Source organism: Capricornis sumatraensis, chromosome 9 (assembly GCF_032405125.1).
Source record: "Capricornis sumatraensis isolate serow.1 chromosome 9, serow.2, whole genome shotgun sequence".
NCBI classification, from domain to species: Eukaryota; Metazoa; Chordata; class Mammalia; order Artiodactyla; family Bovidae; genus Capricornis; species Capricornis sumatraensis.
In genome coordinates this window covers 23,640,725-23,659,103 of record NC_091077.1, presented here as the reverse complement: position 1 = coordinate 23,659,103, position 18,379 = coordinate 23,640,725, and positions in this window count along the sequence as shown.

Below are 18,379 nucleotides of genomic sequence, written 5' to 3'. Positions count from 1 at the left end.
CTGGTAGGCATTGTAAGTCCCCAACTTAGTGTTTCAATTTAAAATATTTTGACTTTATGATGGTGTGAAAGAAATACACATTCATTAGAATCTGTGCTTTAATTTTCAAATTTTGCTCTTTTGTAGGCTAGTAATATGTGGTATGGGGAAGTACCAACAATCCCACACTCCCAGTCAGTTACATGATCATGAGAGTAACCAGCTGATATAACCATTCTGTACCCATACAATATTTTGTTTTTCACGTTCAGTTCACTATTTAATAAGCTACATGAGATATTCAATACTTTATTATGAAATAGGCTTTGTGTTAGATGATTTAACCCAACTGTAGGCTAAGTCAGGTGGTCTGAGCATTTAAGGTAGGCTTGGGAAGGCTAAGAGCCAAAGAATTGATGCTTTTGAACTGTGGTGTTGGAGAAGACTCTTGAGAGTCCCATGGACTGCAAGGAGATCCAACCAGACCATTCTAAAGGAGATCAGTCCTGGGATTTCTTTGGAAGGAATGATGCTAAAGCTGAAACTCTAGTACTTTGGCCACCTCATGCGAAGAGCTGACTCATTGGAAAAGACTCTGATGCTGGGAGGGATTGGGGGCAGGAGGAGAAGGGGACGACAGAGGATAAGATGGCTGGATTGCATCACCGACTCGATGGACGTGGGTTTGGGTGAACTCCGGGAGTTGGTGATAGACAGGGAGGCCTGGCGTGCTGCAATTCATGGGGTCGCAAAGAGTCGGACACAACTGAGTGACTGAACTGAACTGAACTGGCTAAGCTGTGATGTGTGGTAGCTTAGCATTTTCAACATGGTATTTTCAAGTTACAATGGGTTCATTGGGATGTAACTCTATGGTAAGGCAAGGAAGAGCTTTGTGTGTGTGGGGGTGTGTATTTCAAAACTTAAGTTTCATTTAGTAACAGCTGCCAAAACAGTAAAATTTAAGTATGCAGAAGGATCTCCAAAGACTTTTCCAAAGACAAAAAGTGGTGGTGGCGGCGGGGGGGGGGGGGGGGAGTGGCATGGTGGGACAGGAAGTCATATCTATAAACTGAATGATATAATAATCAAGGTCATGGAGCTAAGGAGGTGTTCTGTAAACTGACATGGGCCAGATAGATGAAACAGATATTCATATTGCGGGAAGAACCCTGATCCCAGACTTGGCTTAGTCCTAAAGTATTTGTCTACCTATGGCAAGTTTCAAAAACTCCTAGGGCCTCTATTTTTGTATCTGTTAATTGACTGAGATCAACTGGACAGAATATAGTTGATTTCTGCTTCAGATATTCAGTGTGCTCAGGCGGCCTAACAGGCTAGCTTTAATTCCCTCTGGGTAAATGAGGGAATGACAGCAATTTTCAAAGTTATGTGGCAAATATATTGTTATGGGTATTGCTCTATTGGAAATTTAGTTTTATTTGTATTAAAATAATCATTTTCTGCTCCCCTAATGTGCTAATAAGCCTGTTACATCATGTTACAGTACCTCATCTTTATCTTTACTGACCTGCATTTTACATATGAAGAAATCAAAATTAAGGAACATTAAAGCAAGTCAACCAAAGTTAACTTTTTTTTTTGGTTTTATTAGATTTATTAGTGGTAGGTCTATATGAATATGTAGAAGAAGCTTTTGTAGTGGGTGAACAAAAACATACTCCATTATAGAACTAAAATTTTGACAATAGAAAAAAAATTCTGAATGAGAGTTTGCAGTATTCTTTTTAAGAAATGAAAGTTTCTTTGAGTCCAGTGGAAATTTTTAAGTGTGCTAGGTCACTGCCTGTGGAAAAAAACTAATTAAATCCTGTTTTGGGGCTGGGGAGGAATATAAAATTCCTACAGAAAAATTTTTTTTTAAATGGACAAAATACACAATCAGCCATTTCATAGGAGAAATATATGTATAATCAAGGCAGGAAAAGATGCTCAGTGTCACTAGCAGTAATGGAAATGTGAATAGAAGCGCATGTGATACCATTTTGCACTCATGAAAATAGTATTGAGAAGTATGAATAGTAATAAGGTTTTGGGAGAATTTGAATTACCAGTCTTTCTTTTAAATTATTATTAAAGTATAAATTGATAAAATTCTTTGGAAAGCAAGTTTGGTCTTTTCTTATAAAATTCAATATTTATATATTCTCTGACTTAGCAATTTCACTTTTATGTAAATATCCAAAAGAAACTCACACATGTATATTCCAGGAGACAAGGAGAAGAAAGTTCAGAGCAACACGGTAAAAGCAAAAACCTAGAAATAATTCAAATGCCTATTAATAGAAGAACTGATAAATGATAATATATTCACACAATGCCATGTTATGCAACAGCAAGAATGAATTAACTATATCTATATGCACAATATGGGTAAATCTTAGGAATTTCTACACTGTAATGTTTTTGATATAGTCCATTCTTTGGCATAATGAATACAGTGAAATTAAGAGTACTTAATATTTTAGACATCAAGAGTTTTTATAAATAGGTGTTTTTAGTTGACAGAAAATGACAGTATGGTTGGCTATTGTGCCTTGTCAGGTTGGTAAAGCTAGAATGTCACAGAACATAGACTTCTTAGGAAAACAAAAACAAATACCAAGTACAACTTAAGCAAAATAAACCACAGCATTCACTTAAGGAGTGAATCTTAGCAGAAAATAGGCATTTTTAAAAGACATGTTTTATTACATATATGTGATGTATTAAATTTTATCTCCCCTTTAGGACCTTATTTTAGCAAACATTTGTAAATTAAAATAGCATCATTTAAGCAATATTCCTATTTGGTTTTTATGCAAAAAAAATCTAGTCAACATAGTCATAAGTTTAAGTAACATAATCAGAATATTTTTCAATTTCAGTTAACCCTTTCAAATGCCTTGCAAAATATGAGTAGGAAAAATTAAAATATCTTTCCTTGAACTAAAACCTGCTTATCCCAGTGGTTTTCAAAGTTCAGTGTACCTCAGAGTGAACTGCAGGGCTTATTAAAGCACAAATCCCTGGGCCCCCATCCCAGAGTTTATGATTCAGTAGCTCTGGAATGGGACCTGTGTGTTTTCATTTTTAGCAAATTCCCGGGTGCTGCTGATGCTTGGGCTAGGGGACCAAATTTTGAGAACCAGCATCTATAAGTTTTTGGAGTCACATACCACTCGGCTCTTTTCCTGGAGTCAGTGAGCTACAGGAGTCTTATGTTGTACTGGAGGCCACGCAGCCTGAGTCCTGCCCACTGATGTGCTCAGGCTGTGAGGGCCACAGTATCAGCATCTACACACACACAAAAGAGGTTGGGTCCAGTGGTCTCTAAGGAAATTTCAGTTCTAAAACTTTATGAGCCTACTCTCTTTCAGAAAGTCAGCGAATTTTCTTATTTCTTGATATTTGTTGTTATGTCATAGGCAATATGAGTTTATAGAAACTTTGGTAATAGGTAATAAGACTTGTGAAAATCAATGTCCAGGAGAAAATTCCACATTGCAAATTCTATTATTTTCCTATAAAGTCTTGGTCAAAATAAGTGGTAGGCATTTGCAAAAATACACTTAGGCATTTGTTAAAGGCCAACTTTAAATTTTTAGTGGGCATCATACCTCATTATGATATGGGAAGGAGTTCACCCTGTCTAAAAATGTGTCAAGTAACTTGTAGTTTATTTCCAGCATAAATTTCTCCTGGATGTTGACGTAAGTGATACTGAGCCCATGGTCAAGAAATTTTCTAAGTCTCAGAGATGAGCAGTTGACTTTCAAAGGCGAATGAGAGTCTCCTTAGCTCTTCCACTGAACATGTACTGTAGATAACCTGAAGACAGAAGCCTAATACTAGCTTTTGTATCTGTTTTTTGTGTCTGTTAAGGTAAATGAACCTAAAGGAATGGGTATCTTCTAAGTGGGATAGAGTCACTTTGGAGGGAAAAAAATGTGCAATAGAAGTAATATATGTAGGATGTTTTTACAAGCAGTTTATATTACCTCATAAATATGCTCCCTAAGAATCTATTAACATCTTTATATTTATAGATGCCATCAAGAGAAGATAAACTACTAGGTCCTCACATAGGTGTGATAAATGATAACTCGAGCAATGATGAGAATGCAAGCCAGACTTTAGTCATTTATTTCCAGCTTTACTGCTTAGAGGTTTCAGTCAACAATCTTACTAATGTCCCTTGGTGATTAAAAATGTCTGCAGGGGACTAAAGATGATTTGAGGCGTGAGAGTTCAGAATACTGATTCTGTTTAACCGTATTTCTTGCTCCTTTATTATACTTCGTAACAGATTTGACATGGAACATTGTATATGACTCTGATGCCACATACAGGCACAATTTCAAAATTATCAGAGTAGAAAATATTTTTCCAGTGAGTAGTAATTCTCTCCAGATGAGTAGTGAATTTTTACTTTTAAAAGACTAATTTATAAGAAAAAACACTGCCTAGTAAAATTTCCACTCTTAAAAATGCATCAAATTTTTTTGTATATCATGCTTCCCAAGTTATAAAAGGAAACATAATTTTGTGACTTGTTTTTAGGGCTACTAATTGGCCCAGAATAAGCTGCAGGAAATGAAGAGTGTGTTCAATAGCTCTACATCATATTATCATTTACTCCCAAATCATTTCTTCTCAGGTGAGCAATCTGCTGACTATAGCTTATTTTTTCTTCCAATTTCAGGCCTGGCTAAGCATCCAGAAGAAGAATAAACATACTGCTGACTCCTAGTGTTATCCATGAAACTAACAGGTTTGGAGTTCACTTCCCTATGTATTTTAACCCCTGATCAGTTTAAACCACACATGGGCATGTGGGTATATGTGTATATGTGTTTGTATATGTGGGAATGTGCAGATGTATATGCCTGTGTGCGTGTAGTTGTGTTGTATCTATGTATGTATATGTGTCTGTCTTTACAGAAGGGTTAACCTTTCTCTGCAGTAGACTGAGGCAGTATCTGTAGATTTCTGTAGCCTACAGAGGATCTATGGACAGAGGTTCATGACATTGTACAAGAGACAGGGAGCAAGGCCATCCCCAAAGAAAAAGAAAGGCAAAAAAAGCAAAATGGCTCTCTGAGGAGGCCTTACAAATAGCTGTGAAAAGAAGAAAAGCAAAAAACAACAGAGAAAAGGAAAGATATACCCATTTGAACGCAGAGTTCCAAAGAATAGCGAAGAGAGATAAGAAAGCCTTCCTCAATGATCAGCAGAAAGAAATAGAGGAAAAGAATAGAATGGGAAAGACTAAGATCTCTTCAAGAAAATTAGAGATACCAAGGGAACATTTCATGCAAAGATGGGCTCGATAAAGGACAGAAATGGTATGGACCTAACAGAAACAGATGATATTAAGAAGAGGTGGCAAGAATACACAGAAGAACTATTCCAAAAAGATCTTCGCAAGCCAGATAACCATGATGATGTGATCACTCACCTAGAGCCAGACATCCTGGAATGTGAAGTCAAGTGGGCTTTAGAAAGCATCGCTACAAACAAAGCTAGTGGAAGTGATGGGATTCCAGTTGAGCTATTTCGAATCCTAAAAGATGATGCTGTGAAAGTGGTGCACTCAATATGCCAGCAAATTTGGAAAACTCAGCAGTGGCCACGGGACTGGAAAAGGTCAGTTTTCATTCCAATCCCAAAGAAAGGCAATGCCAAAGAATGCTCCAGCTACCACACAATTGCACTCATCTCACATGCTAGTAAAGTAATGCTCAAAATTCTCCAAGCCAGGCTTCAGCAAAACGTGAACCGTGAACTCCCAGATGTTCAAGCTGGTTTTAGAAAAGCCAGAACCAGAGATCAAATTGTGAACATCTGCTGGATCATTGAAAAAGCAAGAGAGTTCCAGAAAAATGTCTATTTCTGCTTTATTGACAATGCCAAAGCCTTTGATTGTGTGGATCACAACAAACTGGAAAATTCTTCAAGAGACGGGAATAGCAGACAGCTGACCTGCCTCTTGAGAAATCTGTATGCAGGTAAGGAAGCAACAGTTCGAACTGGACATGGAACAACAGACTGGTTCCAAATAGGAAAAGGAGTCCGTCAAGGCTGTATATTGTCACCCTGCTTATTTAACTTATATGCAGAGTACATCATGAGAAACACTGGGCTGGAAGAAGCACAAGCTGGAATCAAGATTGTGGGAGAAATATCAATAACCTCAGATATGCAGGTGACACCACCCTTATGGCAGAAAATGAAGAACTAAAGAGCCTTTTGATGAAAGTGAAAGAGAGTGAAAAAAATGGCTTAAAGCTCAACATTCAGAAAACAAAGACCATGGCACCTGGTCCCATCACTTCATGGCAAATAAATGGAGAAACAGTGGAAACAGTGGGAGACTATTCTTCTGGGCTCCAAAATCACTGCAGATGGTGACTGCAGCCATGAAATTAAAAGACGCTTACTCCTTGGAAGAAAAGTTAAGACCCACCTAGACAGCATATTAAAAAGCAGAGACATTACTTTTCCAAAAAAGGTCCATCTAGTCAAGGCTATGGTTTTTCCAGTAGTCATGTATAGATATGAGAATTTGACTATAAAGAAAGCTGATCCGGTACTTTTGCACTGTGGTATTGGAGAAGACACTTGAGAGTCCTCTGGACTGCAAAGAGATCCAACCACTCTATCCTAAAGGAAATCAATCCTGAAGATTCATTGGAAAGACTGATGTTGAAGCTGAAATTCACCTGATGCGAAGAGCTGACTCATTGGGAAAGATCCTGATGCTGGGAAAGATTGAGGGCAGGAGGAGAAGGGGACGACAAAGGATGAGATGGTTGGATGACATCACTGACATCACTGAGTTTGAGTAAACTCTAGGAGTTGGTGACCCACCGAGAAGCCTGGAGTGCTGCAGTCCATGGGGTCACAAAGAGTTGGACATGACTAAATAACTGAACTGAACTGAACAGAGCATAACAAGCTATTGCTACTCAGGAATATATCCAGTACCAAAGAGATAAAACACACATGCCAGGTGTAACATTAATAATCCTTAAAACAAAATGTTTTGGTGTTTGTTAAACAGAAATGAAATGTTAGTTGCTCAGTCACGTCTGATTCTTTGTGACCTCATGGACTGCAGCCCACCAGGCTCTTCTCTCCATGGAATTCTCCAGGCAAGAATACTGGAGTGAGTTGCCATGCCCTTCTCCATTGTTAAACAGAGTGCCTCATCTTTTCCAGAAAGAAAAGAAAAAAGTCTAGATGTCTGTTGGGACTACATAGAGAAAAAAATCTGTAAAACTGAAGGTTCAAATTATCATTTACTTCCAATAATGCCTTTTCTCTTTCGCTGTCTTCATTGGTTATGTCACTGAATGAGGTATATATGAATTTTCTGAGCTGCTGTGCTCTACTGAATGTGTGAGCTTGCAATTCACTGTTAGGACATTGAATAACAGGTCCCCAGATTGCACACAGAGACATACACAGTCTACGTACAGGATTAAGGTGGGCCATTCTCTGTAGAAATTAGTTAAGAATTCTGAGCAAGGTTTTGAAAGTGGTAGCCATGCTGTTGAAAACAGATTTACCACACATGCATCGATTTCTGTATTAGAAACTAATGATGTTTACTGACTGCCTGTACCCAAAACTTAAAATATTAATTGCATAGATATGTATTTAGGAATTTTTACCATAATCTGAAGAAAGGAAAATCTATTACTTGTAGAACGATGGCAGAAGTCATCTCTGCTCACATTTTGTGCAGTAAGTTGTGAGGACGTTTCCCAGATCTTATGATTGTATAAGAATCTAAGTTAGCACTCTTGCAGTCATAGTCATCATCGTCATCAATTCCAAAGTAAACCAGCACTTTCTTCATCGATATCCTCATGACTTCATTTGTGATAAGCCCCCCTGTAAGACCTTTTATACCACTTCCTTGGGTTGACCATGAGAGTTGGACTGTGAAGAAGGCTGAGCGCCGAAGAATTGATGCTTTTGAACTGTGGTGTTGGAGAAGACTCTTGAGAGTCCCTTGGACTGCAAGGAGATCCAACCAGTCCATTCTGAAGGAGATCAGCCCGGGATTTCTTTGGAAGGAATGATGCTAAAGCTGAAACTCCAGTACTTTGGCCACCTCATGCAAAGAGTTGACTCATTGGAAAGGACTCTGATGGTGAGAGGGATTGGGGGCAGGAGGAGAGGGGGATGACAGAGGATGAGATGGCTGGATGGCATCACGGACTCGATAGACGTGAGTCTGAGTGAACTCCGGGAGTTGGTGATGGACAGCGAGGCCTGGCGTGCTGCGATTTGTGGGGTCGCAAAGAGCTGAACACGACTGAGCGACTGAACTGAACCGAACCACTGATTACTTAAAAATAAGATGTGTTCTCTTACTTCACAAAGTTTGGTTCACAAGATTTCTCACTTATCCACCTGAAAAGAGAATTCTTTCAATGTATGACAGTCTAGCTTTACCCTCAGAAATTTTACACTGCACTTATACTAGATTATGAGTAAATATCATGGACCATACTAAATATAGTTGAATTGCTTAGACTTTAGTAAGGCTATCACACTGTGTAAAGCGTTCAACATTCCCTTTTATACATTCTTTAACAGATTTTGTCTTTCTCATTTTGTAAACCGCTTATTCTGTGTCCAACTCTTTGAATTCCAATTCTATTATTCTTCTATGTATCTACCCCTAAATGTTGACACTGTGTACGTACTGTCTAAAACCCCAGGCCTTGAAATATTAGGAAGTTTGGACTTGGGCCTAAAATCTTCACCAACTAGATCTGATATATAGTTAACCATTCACTTTAAAGCAGTTTAAATGGTAAGTAAGCTTTAAAAAATTTTTTTTCACATTCAATGGTGGGTCAGTCTTAACTCACATAGTACTTGTTTTGAATACCGAGTGGTGATGTTTATTTTCACTACCATGGGATCATCAGTTTTATACAAAACCATTTACTGCTGAGGTGAAAAGAATTTGAAAATTACTAATCCAATTTTGTACTTTTATATGAGTCATAAAGTCAGGTAAGAATTTCACTTTAAATGGACACCATTAAAATGGCATTCTGTCTTCCTCAGTCAAATGTTAACATTGTTAGTAGTTGAGAAAGAGAGGGGATTAAAAAGAGAGACAAATACCTCTTGCTTAGTAGATTTTGCTTTGGAAAAGTGGAACACCTCACTCAGCTCTTTTTATACTCAGAGACTAGTACTTACTGCTGAATCATTTCTCTGCCATCTAGAGAAACAAAGACAACATTACAGGCATCCAGCCATCAAAAGCTGATTTGATTCATCATGGCTCAACCAATGAGACCTGAGATTCTCTAAAGTGCAAGAGAGGTGTCACTAGTGAATAAATGTAGAATCACTTGAGGCATGTCAGTTTTCTTAAGAGCCTCATTTTACACAGTGGATGGGCAGCACTGATACCATTACTTTTTAATTGTTCCCTCTGGTAGACAGGTGTCACCTCTTTGCATGAAATAACTCTAGAGATTATAGATCCCTCAGCCTCTGTCTTGACAGTCTCATATTACAAAAGTATTCATGTAGCTGAATGGGTTTTTTATATTTCAACTGTTTTCTCTGCTTCACTTTAATTACTTATTATTTTCTACTAATGACAACTTGTGCTTGTAAACTCAGTTCCTATGTGCTTGCCTGTTGCTGTTCCCTTCTTTGCCAAAGACTTTCATTTCACTTTGCCATTTATGTGTGTGGTTTCTATGATGACACATATGCTCTCTGATGATTATATTTCAAATTTTAAAATTGTTTTAAGGATTTCCTTTTTGGGTTTTGTGAATTCTTTATGCTAGATAGAATGTTTTATCAGATATATGAATTGAAAATCTTTCCTCCTTAGTCTTTGCCTTATATTTTTGTTCCCTTAACAGTTTGTTTCACAATGCAAGCATTTTTAATTTTGATGATGTTCCATTTCTCAATTTTTTCTTTTCTGGATCATGGTTTTGGTGTCGTACTTAAGAAATCTTTGCCAGAATCATGTCACAAAGATATTCTGCTGTTTTCTTTTAGGTTTTACATTTACATCTGTGATCCGATTATGAATAGATTTTTGTATAGTGTTCAAGGTATGGGTTGAAGTTCATTGCATATAGATAGCCAATATATGCAGCACCATATATTGAAAGGCTCTTCTTTCTCTGTTGGATTTCATTTGTACCTTGTAAGAAAATCAGTTGTCCGTCTATGTGTGGTCTATTCCTGAAGATTCTTTTCCTAGAGCCATTGATATATTTTCAGGTTGACACAAATACCATACTGTCTGGACTACCAGATGTCCTGAAATCAGGTAAAGGTCATCTTCCAACTTTGTTCTTTTGAAAATTGTTTTGAATTGTAATTTAAATTGTAATTGAATTTCTATATAAATGTTAGAATTAGCTTGTCAGTTTTAAAAAACATCTTGCTGGCATTTCTGTTGGGATTAAATTGAATTTATTGAATAAATTTGGGAAGAATTTATGTTTGATAATATTGAGTCTTCTGACCCAGAATATGTCAGTGATTGGTACTTTTAGGGTTTAAGTCTTAAACATCTATTGTCCATTTTATCCCACAGGGTCTCCTACTCTCGATGTATTGTAAATAATACAATCTTTTTATTTCTATTTCTGATCATCTGTTGTTAAAATATAAACACAATTGTCTTTTAAAATATTGTTCTTATATCCTGAACCTTTGCCAAATCTCTCATTCCTTCTAGTAGCTGTTTTGGTCAATTCTAACAGATTTTCTGCATTGTAGTCTTAGCAGTTATGGTCTGCTGGTTTCAGAGAAAATGCTATGGCAATTCAGAGGTGGAATGTGGCATTCTTGACACATGGGTAGTCTTTAAACTGGCAGAAGGTAGAGCAGGATAATTAAGAACATCATTTACATTAACCTAGATGTATAAGGTAACACGGTAGTAAGAGAGTTAGATTCGGATCAGTTTTCAAAAGTCCTTGATTACCCGTCTAAGAAAGATATATCACCAATATTCCTTTAAAAAGTGACTAAAAGTCAGCCGTTGTAATATTTTTGGCAATTAGAATCTATGAATATTGTTTTGGGCTAGTGGAGATAACCATGGTAGATTAAATGATTTCTAAAATGAGTAAACACAGCAAAAAATGGTTCTTACTTATGGTCCTACTACTGCCAGGCATGGAAGATTCATTATTCAACTGCAGACTTGTTTGACGCCAATGATCAATCACATGGATAGGGTCCACTGTGAAGTAGAGTGACGTATGTTCAAACATTGCTCATCCATCCTAGTCACTTTTACAAACCTGGGGTTCTAGTCAGATAATGACTAGTGGGTATTCCTTTTGACTTTGTCATATAATTCTATAAAGAAATACTGTGGAAAATTATCATTTTCAAATTTCAGTTTGGTCTCTGTCCTCTGCATACCCACCCCCTGCAACCTACCACTTATTACTGTATGTACTGATGAAATATAAACTTATTATCACATAAAAGGCAATTTGAACTTACTAGATCATGAGACCAGAACATGAATTCTCTACAGATTTGGTGTATGCCATATATCTGTTTCTTCAGATAATGCATTACTGTTTTTATCATTATCACAGAAGAAAAAAGCTTAGGTTTTACTCTTTGGTCTGAGAAATCCTGTTATTTTTCCCTTAGAAGGGACTCTGTCTCTCTTTTGGTTTCCCGTGAGTGGGTTAAAAGTATTCCACTTGAGAGAAGGGATTCTTTGTGAGAGTCAGGTGAGAGCTTGTGAACTTTCTTTGCCTTTGGAATAGGGATTGATTGCATCTACAATATCTCTGTGCTTATAGAGGTTGAATTACTATCATGCTATAAAGATTATATTTGGCTCTTATGCAGTTCTTAGATTACTCTGTTTTGAAATACAAAAAGCTCCTGTCTTTGTGTTCATGAGCTCCCTGCCATGTAATCACACTACTTCCCTGTAGATGCTGCTGCTGCTCCTATTGGCCAGCATTTATTGGACTATATGCCAAGTATTACGTAAGTGACTTTATAAAGGTATCTGTATTATTAAATCCTGTGTAGCAAGTTACACCAAATTTTAGCAGCTTAAAACAATGAATGTTTACTTTGTTGTTGTTCAATTGCTCAGTTGTGTCTGACTCTGCGATCCTGTGGACTGCAGCACACCAGGCTTCCCATTCCTTCACCATCTCCCGGAGTTTGCTCACACTCAAGGTCATTGAGTTGGTGATGCCATCCAACCATCTCATCCTCCATTATCCCCTTTTTCTCCTGCCTTCTATCTTTCCCAGCGTCAGGGTCGTTTCTAATGAGTCAGCTCTTTGCATCAGGTCTCCACAGTGTTGGGGCTTCAGCTTCAGCATCAGTCCTCCCAGTGAATACTAAGGTTTGATTTCCTTTGTCTCATAATTTCTGATGATCATAGATCTGGGAGTCATTTAGCTGGGTGGTTCTGGCTCAGGTTCTCTCACAATTGGAATAAAACTATCAGTCAAAGTCTGGAGGATATGGCTCCAGGCTTATTTACATGGCTGGATATCTGATATAAGACTCCAATAACTTATTAGATATGAGCTATTAATGTTCTCATATTACAGAGATGGATGCAGAGGCCTGTGAAGGAACTCACCCCAGATCTAATGCCTTTGTCTTTGGTTTTAACCATAACGGTTAAAACTCCTTGTAATTGGAAAACAAAATTCTTGGGTGTTTATAACAATTTTTTCTTTTGTTAGATAAAATAAAATGTAAATTTACTGTAAAGGGGGATCTGGCTTCTATTATTCATCAGAAAAAATTATTTGAGTACTTTTGAATGTTTAATATTGATATGTATTCATTTTTTCCTTAATGATATATGTATATGTATGAGGTATTCTGAATCAGAGATCGATTTCTTATTAAATACATTGCACTAAATAATAAATGATTCATTCTCCCATTGCCCTAGTCCCTACCTCTGGAGTGACAAGATGAGAACCAAGTTGGTTGTCTTATATAAGTGGATAGACTCATCCACAGGCAAGGAAGGAGAAAAAAAATTAAATTTCTATGCTTATAAAGTGGTAGACGATAGATGTCTACTCATTTCCCGAAAGGGTTTTCTTACTCCATCCCTTTGGTATGTAAATAATGTCTTTCTAAAAGCCAGACACTGACTCCAAGTTCCTCGGCCTCATTCTTTCTTTAAATGAAAACACCTAGAAATTTCAGTCTTCTGGCATGTTGGGGATTTAACATAGGAACCTCTTGTCACGGTTTTTCTTGTCAGCATAAGAGTTTTATTATCCTTTTGAATCAAAGCAATTTACTACATGAATGCCTACAGTTCTAATTCTCACAGTCTCTAAAGAGTCTCAGAGGGCTAGTGTGTTTACGAGAACACTGAGAAAGCAAGAGCAATTTTATTTCCCTACAGGGACCTACTGAGAGGCTATGGGGCCTCTGTCTTCTGAACAACTATGTTTTTTCCCCTGTGTTTCTTTTTTTTAAATGATAGATACTAAAAGGGTTTATAAAATTTTACTTATGTATCATTTTGCATATAATTTGTTAATTAGTACATATGCCTGTGTGAAGTCCATCATTTATCATTAAAGCATTTCACAATATTTTTGCACATTCAGTTCAGTTCAGTCGCTCAGTCGTGTCCGACTCTTTGTGACCCCATGAATCACAGCACGCCAGGCCTCCCTGTCCATCACCAACTCTCGGAGTTTACCCAAACTCGTGTCCATCGAATCAGTGATGCCATCCAGTCATCTCATCCTCTGTCGTCCCCTTCTCCTCCTGCCCCCAATCCCTCCCAGCATCAGGGTCTTTTCCAATGAGTCAACTCTTGGCATGAGGTAGCCAAAGTACTGGAGTTTCAGCTTAGCATCAGTCTTTCCAATGAACACCCAGGACTGATCTCCTTTAGGATGGACTGGTGTGATCTCCTTGCAGTCCAAGGGACTCTCAAGAGTCTTCTCCAACACCACAGTTCAAAAGCATCAATTCTTCGGCACTCAGCTTTCTTCACAGTCCAACTCTCACATCCATACATGACCACTGGAAAAACCATAGCCTTGACTAGACAGACCTTTGTTAGCAAAGTAATGTCTCTGCTTTTGAATATGCTGTCTAGGTTGATCATAACTTTCCTTCCAAGAAGTAAGCATCTTTTAATTTCATGGCTGCAGTCACCATCTGCAGTGATTTTGGAGCCCCCCAAAATAAAGTCTGACACTGTTTCCACTGTTTCCCCATTTATTTCCCATGAAGATGGGACCAGATGCCATGATCTTCGTTTTCTGAATGTTGAGTTTTAAGCCAACTTTTTCACTCTCATCTTTCACTTTCATCAAGATCCTTTTGCACAATAGTCACTTAAATATTGATGTTATTAGTTAATTAGGATGATTGATACTGAGTGAGTGAAACTGAAAGTCGCTCAGTCGTATCCAACTCTTTGCAACCTCATGGGTTTAGTCCATGGAATTCTTTAGGCTAGAATACTGGAGTGGGTAGCCTTTCCCCTTCTCCAAGGGATCTTCCCAACCCAGGAACTGAACCCAGGTCTCCTGCCCTGCAGGTGGATTCTTTACCAGCTGAGCCACAAGGGAAGCCCAAAGTGAAAGTTGCTCAGTCATGTCTGACTCTTTATGACTCCACGGACTATATAGTCCATATACTTCTCCAGGCCAGAAACTGGAGTGGGTAGCCTTTCCCTTCTCCAGGGAATGTTCCCAACCCACGGATAGATCCCAGGTCTCCCTCATTACAGGCAGATTCTTTACCAGCTGAGACACAAAGGAAGCCCAGAAAATACAGGAGTGGATAGCCTATCCCTTCTCCTGTGAATCTTCCTGACCCAGGAATTGAGTCAGGGTCTCCTGCATTGCAGGCAGATTCTTTATCAACTGAGCTATGAGGGAACCCAGCTATGAGGGAAGCCAGCTATGACTGATATTGGTATCTCCAAAGTGATCTCCCGATCTATAACTTGGTGTCCTCATCTCATTTTCTTATTAATGTGAATAATAATAGCAAATATTTACCACTTACTACATGCCAGACACTGTTCTAGGTATTTTACAGAAATTTATTAGTTTAATGGTCATAATTGCACACTAACATATGAGTAATGGTTTATTGTTATTTCTGTAATGAATAAGCTGAAGTATGGAAAGTTATAAACTTGTTTAAGATGGCATACCTGAAAAGTTACAGTCTAGATTCAAATGCAGGTAGTTTGGCTCCAGTCTGCAAGCTCTTGACTATTGTATGAGTTATATATGATTCATTATTTCATAAACAAACATGTATCTAACACCTTTTATAAAAGAAGCAGTGTTTTAGGTACTATGAACACATCATTGAACAAAATGCTCACAGCTTTTACATACATGGAGCTCGTTTCCTGGCCATTGCTAGGATAGGCAGATAAAGAACAAAAATTAAGCAACAAACATATTTATCATATAATGTTAAACTGATAAGTGGAGAAAAAATTAAACAGAGTAGGAAAATAAAGACTAAAGAAGCTACTCTTTTAGAGTTGTCTCTGAAGTCTTAAAAGACACCGTTTTTGAAATATGAGATTCTACCCAAATTGTGGATGGTGTCATAAATTTAGTAAATCAAGAGCAGCATTTCTAAACAAAGCATAGACTAGAATTAAATCAATTTAAAAAGAAGGTATCAGAGTTCACTGTCAAAGGAAATGTAGTTTTTCATAAGATATGCCCTTCACAGCATGTAAGTGTGTATACTGGCTCATGATGTCACCTGTATTTCTGTGCATGAGTCATAACCCCCCCTCCCAAAAAAAGGATATTTTGTTTGTTTGACATCCTGGGGAGCCAGCAAGGAGGGCACTGAGGCTGGTGCTAGGATTGAGAGTGAGTGAGTGGAAGTGAAATCAGAGAGGTGAGCAGGCACCAGAACACATGCAGAGTTCTGTGAGCTGTGCATGGTAAAATGTTTGGCTGTATCATAAGTGAGGTAGTAAGTTATCTGAGAGTTCTAAGCAGAATAGACATCTGATTTACATTCTAGAAGGGCCATTGTGGCGGCTGTGTGAGAAATAGGTTTTGTGGGAACAGAAATGAATTGAAAATGGAGCGTAATTTTGCACGGCTGAGTTGATGGGAGCACAGAAGAATTCCTGACTCTTGAAATCACCAAAACAATTTTAGACCTGGAGTAGCCTAAAGAATACTTACCTACCCGCCAATTCTCTAACCAAAAGCTTTACCTAAAGATGACTGACTGTGCCTCCGTCATTTTACTGCTGAAGATGAAGGTGTTCTGTATCATCAACTGAGAAAGAAACCCATCAGAGCAATAGAGTAGTATATGCCCTGAAGGTCAGGATCAGAGCTGCAGAGGGGGTAGTACTGAAAATTATCAATGTGCTTTTTCTTTTACCTTGAGGAGCATCCATATCTGAATGGAGATTACAGTCTATTCAAGAAAGAATATAAATAATAAGCTAGAATATAATTTTGGCTTCCAATTCTCAGAAACATCATTTTGAAGATAAGCAAGTTTATTGTGGAAGAATTGTTTCAAAATCCTTGACTTCTTGCTTTGATACTTCGAAAGAAAATATGGTAGGCAAGCAAAGAAGAGAAAGGGGAAAGGACCGTTTTTGTTCAGTTATAATGAAAAACAAAGGGAGAGAGAAGAACAAAGAACATAAACTCATGCCTAAAAGTCCCATAATTCAGATTTTAACAGAAAGGGAAACATGTGTTAGGTAAGTGAGGGTGGCTCAAGGGTAGGGAAGTTTTTAGCTCTTCAGTTCAGTTGCTCAGTCATGTCCAACTCTTTATGACCCCATGGACAGCAGCATGCCAGGTTTCCCTGTCCATCACCAATTCCTGGAGCTTGCTCTAACTCATGTCCATTGAGTCGGTGATACCATCCAACCATCTCATCCTCTGTCGTCCCTTTCTCCTCCTGCCTTCAGTCTTTCCCAGCATCAGGGTCTTTTCCGGTCAGTGTGTTCTTCACATCAGGTGACCAAAGTATTGAAGTTTGAGTTTCAACATAAGTCTTTGCAATGAATATTCAGGACTGATCTCCTTTAAAGTGGACTGGCTGGATCTCCTTGCAGTCCAAGGGACTCTCAAGAGTCTTCTCCAACACCACAGTTCAAAAGCATCAATTCTTCGGCGCTCAGCTTTCTTTATGGTCCAACTCTCACATCCATACATGACTACTGGAAAAACCATAGCTTTGACTAGACAGACTTTTGTCTGCAAAATAATGTCTCTGCTTTTTAATATACTGTATAGGTTGGTCATAACTTTTTTTCCAGGGAGCAAGTATCTTATAATTTCATGGCTGCAGTCACCATCTGCAGTGACTTTGGAGCCCAAGAAAATAAAGTCTGTTTTCATTGTTTCCCCATCTATTTCCCATGAAGTGATGTGACCAGATGCCATGATCTTAGTTTTCTGAATGTTGAGCTTTAAGCCAACTTTTTCACTCTCCTCTTTCACTTTCCTCAAGAGGCTTTTTAGCTCCTCTTCACTTTCTGCCATAAGGGTGGTGTCATCTGCATACCTGAGGTTATTGCTATTTCTCCTGGCAATCTTGATTCCAGCTTGTACTTCATCCAGCCTGGCATTTCTCATGATGTGCCCTGCATATAAGTTAAATAAGCAGGGTGACAATATACAGCCTTGATGTACTCCTTTTCCTATTTGGAACCAGTCTGTTGTTCCATGTCCAGTTCTAACATTGCTTCCTGACCTGCATACAGATTTCTCAAGAGGCAGATCAGGTGGTCCGGTATTCCCATCTCTCTCAGAATTTTCCACCATTTATTGTGATCCACACAGTCAGTGGCTTTGGCACAGTCAATAAAGCAGAAGTTTTTCTGAAACTCTCTTGCTTTTTCTATGATCCAGCAGATATTGGCAATTCGATCTGATTCCTCTGCCTTTTCTAAATCCAGCTTGAACATCTGAAGTTCTCGGTTCACGTACTGTTGAAGCCTAGCTTGGAGAATTTTGAACATTACTTTGCTTGTGTGTGAGAAGATTGGAAACAAAAAGTCCTGTCACAGGCTACAACTGCCCCACCTGGGGCATAGCCACATGAACTCAACAGAACAGAGGTCAGGCAGAGGCAGGAGACTTCCCACCACACTTGTTTCCCATGTGGCGGAGAAGCAGCTGAGAATCTGTATGAAGCACTTACCAGAGTGTGTCCGTACTGGGCGGAGGAACAAGGAAGGTGACAGTGCAAGCCATTGAACATCTCAGCCATACTTCAGAATTGCTTGTGGCCCCAGTGGGAACTGAGACCAAGGAATATGTGTAATGACTACCAGGTCCTATGACTATAATGGGATAGCCCAGATCAGGACTGAACAATGATTGTCCAGCAGGAC